This window comes from Wolffia australiana, chromosome 6 (genome assembly GCF_029677425.1).
Source record: "Wolffia australiana isolate 7733 chromosome 6, ASM2967742v1".
NCBI classification, from domain to species: domain Eukaryota; kingdom Viridiplantae; phylum Streptophyta; class Magnoliopsida; order Alismatales; family Araceae; genus Wolffia; species Wolffia australiana.
This window is the reverse complement of record NC_135840.1, coordinates 5,155,387-5,161,633: the sequence shown is the minus strand read 5'-3', so window position 1 is coordinate 5,161,633 and position 6,247 is coordinate 5,155,387. Positions and strand designations below refer to the sequence as shown.

General features: G+C 38.1%; 1 non-coding gene across 1 annotated transcript; it reads left to right on the top strand.

Annotated features, from left to right (window-relative positions):
- The first annotated feature begins 871 nt into the window (after window positions 1-871).
- Window positions 872-976, top strand: LOC144705066 (small nucleolar RNA R71). Its single transcript, XR_013581968.1, has one exon. It is a non-coding gene; the product is annotated as a small nucleolar RNA R71 (small nucleolar RNA).
- Window positions 977-6,247: the final 5,271 nt, after the last annotated feature.

Sequence of the window (6,247 nt, the reverse complement as noted above, 5' to 3'; positions counted from 1 at the left end):
CTCATTAACTACACTACACATGTCATCAACATAAAGTAAATTGCTAGGATTAATACAGGCCTGAGTAGGGAGTTTACCTGATTTGGCGCCCATCTTCATAGGGTCTTCACACGTACCTTGCGGTGCTCCCCGTGCAAATTATCGACTGCCGTGAAGGTAGATCTCCGCCTTGAGCTTCTCCATCTCCCTCCGATGCCTCTCCTCCATTTCTTCAAAAAGCTTGAGCATCCTCTTCTTGTCTTCTTGCAGCTCCTCGATGACCTTGGTGAGAGTCGCATTAGTGGGATCTGAAAAATTTCGGTAAGGTTGATAATGTTGTTGGTGTTGGGGATTGTTCGCCTTGGATTGGAACTGTTGTTGGGTTGGTCGGTTGTGGTTGTTCCATCCCTGTCCTCCTAAGTTTCCTCTAGTTCCCCATTGGACATTGCTCCCTTCTTGCCTGCCTATAGCATTCACTTCTGATATCATAGGGCATTCTTCTCCGGTGTGGCTATCACTTGAGCACATTTCACATCGATTTATTTGGTTGGGTGCTCTTCCGCTATTCTGACCTTGCCATAGTGAGATTATTTTTTCATTCATCTTTTCCATGGCTTTTCCCATCATTACACCTATCTGTTTTTCAATTCTATCCATAGTAATCTGGGGTTCAACCCCTCTAACATCCAACAGTCCACCTTTCCGAGGGGTAACCCTAACATGATCGGAGGCATCTTGGTGATAGGCTAAATTATCGGACATTTTTTGTAGTAGTGCCATAGCTTCATCTTCATACATGTCAGCTATTGCTCCTCCACTCGAGATATCAACTCTGCCTTTCTCCACATCATTTAAGCCTTCATAGAAAATTTGCACTAACTCCCATTTTTGAATGCCATGGTGGGGGCACTTCCTAATGAGCCCCATCAATCTCTCCCATGCTTCGCTAAATGTATCATTTCCTGCTGAAAATTTCTAATTTCTCTTCTGAAAGAATTTGTCCTAGCCACTGTATAATATCTTTTTAAGCTCTTCTCCATATCATTCCATGATTCAAAATTTGTTCCCAATATTCTAAACCAATCCTTGGCTCTATCCTTAAGGGCATGAGGGAATAGTTTCATTCTCACAACTTCCTTTGAAATTCTGGGGTAAGTGCAACTATCACATGCTTCAGAAAATTTTTCTAAGAAGTCATAGGGCTCTTCGCTTGCCTTCCCCAAAAAGGACGGTAATAGCTGAAATTGGTGTAGATCGCTGCGAAACCCGACATCTTCACCAATCGGGGCAGATATCCTGGTTAAGATGGGGGTTTCTGCTGGTGTGGAATACTCTCTAATCCTCCTCCGTCCATCGTTAACTACCTCAGGGTTTCCTGTTCCATTACCTATTGGGTCCATTGGTACGGGTCTAATCAATATCTCCTCTACAAATGTGGGTTCGTGAAAGACGACTCGGGTGTGGTGGAATCTACTACAGGGGATTTCTGTCACTGCTCCTGATTCAAATCCAGACCGAAGCTTCATACAAAACCACTAATTCAAACACAACACTCGTTAGTCGTTAAAAACCAAATACCGTCTTAAATCAAAATCAATAATAAGGAGACTTAACAAATTCGTGAGCAACAATTCACCACTGTGTTTACAAATAAAAATATGTTGAATTCCTAAGTGTTGCCTCCCCGGCAACGGCGCCAATTGATAAGCCAAAAATAGGGGTGAAAATTACGCAAAATTTTTAGCCCTTGTCGTTGTGAATTTTTGGCTTATGCAATAAAATTTATAAAACTCTACTTAATATGTATAGTGATAAGTATGAGTGTCGTCAAGGAGGCAAGTAGGAATTTCAATTTGATTTTATTTTTGGTGTTTTAGATCCTAATTAGAGTGAATTTGATCTTCAATGAGGATCAAGTCACCCTAATTAGGTGAGAATTTAGAGAGGGGGGTAGAAGAGATGAGATGAAACGAAGAAATGTGGGCTCTAGATTGAATTAATTGATCCAATTGGATGGATCAAAGAATTCAATTAGAGAGGTTGGAAGAAATTTTTGATTTAAGTTTTGGTTGGTTTGAGAATTTGCTAAATCAGAAATAAAAAGGGAAATCTTAATCTCCTAAGAATTAAAACTAAATTTTTTAGAGTTTTCTTTTGGAATGCAATTGAATGCCAAGGTAAATCCCTCAATTTCTCCTCTCAATCCTAATCAGGGATTGTACATGCCGCTCAAGCCAAGCGATTTAGAAGTTCAGATCAGAATAGAGATGAAGAAACAAACAACTTAACCTAATTCATTCAAAATGCATAAAAGTTCAAATACAATCAAGGAAAAAAAGTACCAGATAACTTGATCCAAGCTAGAGCTCCTCCCTGTCTTGCAGCTGTGATAGAGCACCATCCAGAATGAGCTCCCCCTCTCGAAATTTAGCTTTTATACTTAGGTTATAGGGTAAAAATCACCATTTTACCTCCGTTTAGTACTTAATATTTATCTATAAATGTAGGCTAGATCTGAATAATCTAACCATACAGATAGAAAGAGGGGATCAAGACGAACAAATCCATAAAAAAATCATCTCAATCGGACTTCAGGATCAAAAGTTATTAATAAATCAATTTTAAACCAATTTAATCCATTGGATTTAAAATTGATTTATTTATTAGTTTCGTTTTTAAACACGCAATGACGTGTCGCTCTCTCATTGGCTGGCGCATTTTGAATCCTCCTTTTTGCAGAAAAGTCCTTAAAAGCCTGGAATTGCTTTTGGACGCCCCAAAAGTAATTGCGTATATGCCCCTGGCGCACTCTCTCTCCTCCGATTTCTCCTAAAACATTAAAAATATATATTAAAAATTGCAATAAAACCCTGAATGATTTTAAATAGGATCTTTACGCCTGCCGTGGCCACCGAGAGCTGTTTTCAGGGTCTTTTGCAACGAAACGTTGCAAAAAGGCCCCGAAAAGTCTAGAAATTGCATAAATACATTTTTTTCTCTTATAAATATGCCCTTTTTTCATAGAATAAATGCATTTCTTCTTGAAATAAATCCCAGAAAATTCCTAAAAATTTGTAAAAAATTCTAGAAAATTCTATAAAATTCCCTGATTAATTCCCATGTTGATAAATGTCGAAATAAACTTTTCAATGTGCCATTTTCATCCAAAAATAATTATTTCGAGCTTCAATAAATCCTTAAAAATTCATATAATTAACAGAAAATTAGGGAAAAATCAGAAATTACTTGGAAGCATTATTTTGTGTAAATATATGATAACAACCCAAATTTAAGCCTTTTAAATGCATAAATCATGCTAATAACATGAAATAAAGACCGAAATTAGGGTGTTATCATTGCATCACAGGTGTGGCTACGACCTATGCTACAGTTAAACTTTAAGCTTTAACAGATGTAATCATGTAATCACTTTAATGAATTTTCAATATCTATGTGTTATTCATTTTGTTGGTACAATTCGTAACATTGCATAATTTTATCATTGACTTAACATAATCACACTAAACTTATGAATAATGAAATTAGTAACAATAGGTATCCATACAGGGAAGACACCTTAAATTATCTACATATCCCTTAACTTGTGATCTTACATCATTTACAAACTAAATTGTTGCCAAGTAAATTGACACCATTCACTCAACACGGCAGTAGCAATAAGATCATCATTACATGACTTAGCTTGTATATTTTTCAATAGTCTGACATATTTCGTCTTTATCTTGATGATACACTCCATCATAGAGTGTTAGATTTATTTTTTCCCCAAAATCAAAGACAATTTGGTGTAACACGATGGTCAGAATTGACACTAATGTTACATCTGGAGGGTAAATTATAAAAGCAAAGTTAACGTCGTAAAAAAATGTATATGATTTTGAGAAAATTTTAACGAGAATTACGTCAATCAGCGAATGATCTGAGACGCAGCTCAATTGGATGACATGTGACAGGTTTTGTCACGATCAAGCCCCCCATGACCCGCGTGATCGGCTCGAGGAGTCGACGTAGTGGGGGACGATTCTCGTCCAAGGATGTCCACACCGTCAACGTGAACGAGCATATCCAAATACCGTCGAAGATAATTTCCTAACACGATGGTGGTGGCTAAGTCCTATATCAGTTATTAAAATCACTAGAGGCAGAGAGGCATTCGTAGACCGGCACTGAAGAAGATAATGATGCTGTAAGAGGAGAAGAAAGGAGAATTATCAGAACCTGCTGTTTAGGATCAGAGATCTGTGACGGGGCTCAACCAACAGTTAGCAATAAGTAGAGGTCATTGCAACACGGTCAAAGGCTGGAAGTGTAGGTGTTGATCGCCGTCCTGTGTGGATGGGTCAAAGAAGGGTACCGGGGCTAAATTTGATTAGTGAGACTTGGTATGTTCCTTCTCACTTCCTCCACAGCAGTCAGGTTATACTTATCGCGGAATGCCGGAGGAGACTGGCGCCCTACTGTCAGCAGAAGGAAAATGGCAGTGGAGGCTGCGCGGCACCGATGTAGTGTGAACGACAATCACCGGAAAATGTTCATCCAGACAGAAAGATGGCGACAGCGACTCTGGATCGTATCAACCAAGAAGCCTTAACTGGTGGTGGAGAAAGGAGTCGTAGATTATGATTGTCCTTTTCGTATTCCTCGGTTCATTCGATTTGTTGAGTCTCTTTGGTTGATGTCGCCGTTCTGGAAGTTTGAATCACCGCAGGATCACTAGGGAAAAATGGACTTCGACCAAGATCGTTCAAATATCCATGCCTGATTTGTTTTGCTTTGGTGGATAATAGCCGGAGTAATGACGGTATTCCGTGGTTAGACATCGGCGTAGGCTTTTGGAATGTGTCGTGGAAGTACGAAGAAGGTCCAAGATTCACCGTTGATCTTCTTCTATAAGCTGGAAAGGGAAGGATCCATCATGGTCCTTGATGAAACTCCTGGCGTTAGCAATTGGGAATTCAGCGATGAACTTTTAATGGAGCTAACTGCTCTGATCAGACAAGATCCACTTCTTGGGGAAGGGAAAAGGAAAAAAAACACGACAAAGAAAACAACACGATGTTCTTTTTTTTCTCACAATAACAAGCATCCTGATCCCACGTCCACTTCCCTCTTATATAGGAAAAGTGGTAGTTGTGGGCGGCCCCCCTTTTAAGGGAAAGCCTATTGGGCTTCCCCTTAAAAGCCAGGGCTATTGGGGAAGAAGAACCACATCATGGTTTTCTCTCCCCTAAAGAGGACAATTAAGCACAATTAAATAAAAGAAAACACATGCAAGAGGCCGGTATTCACGCAGGAGGGGCCTCCCGACAATCCAAAGATGACGAAAGGAAGAAAAGAACATAAATACACACGACATGAAGCGAGACGACGATGCCACTTCTTAAACCTGATAGTGGAACTGTAGATTCTTCACGCCTGCTAGGGCTGGCAATGTGGCAGGCGACGGGTCGGGGCTCGATTGAAGGGATGGTCCTCCATCACAATTTTACTTCATTTTTAACAAGTGCCTTATAAATTGTTTAAAAATGAGGAAGAAACTACTTTCAAAAAAGGGATGTATCAATTGGCGAAATGTACAAAGACTCTAAGCTGGATCTTTTAGGATCATATATTTGTGAGAGTAGGTTAGCGAATAATCATCCTGTATTCCTAAATACTGGGTTGCAATCCCACTTTTGATTCACCTCGCACTCATCACTACATGGAAAGCTACCTTTTATTAAAATAAAGGGAAGTGACATTTATAAATACATTTACTTTAATTACAATGATATACACACATAATAAGCTTTTATGACATATGGTCAAATTTTCAAGTATTATATAAATAGCTAACTAATATTGAGTTTATAGGTAAAATTTTGGAAAATATGACTAAATATTATTGGCTCTAGCTTTCTCTAAATAACCAGGTAATGAAATGATTAAAATGCTTATATTTTGTGCATTCTATTTGCTTATTATTTATGCAAGTCACACATTGGTTATTGATCTTTATATTATGATTAAACATGATTTTTTATCAGGGATTTTCCATGATTTTGTAATAGTCCTCTAAATATGTTGTGTTTAGTAATCATAATAGGAAAAATTTTGCACCTTTGAAGATTATTTTAACAGATAAAAAACTGTGTATGACCTGGATCAAGATAATATACAAATAGGGTGTTTTTTAGATATTCAAAATAATTACTTTCAGTGCATATTATATTGACTTTATGATAATAATAATAATGGCATAAATAAA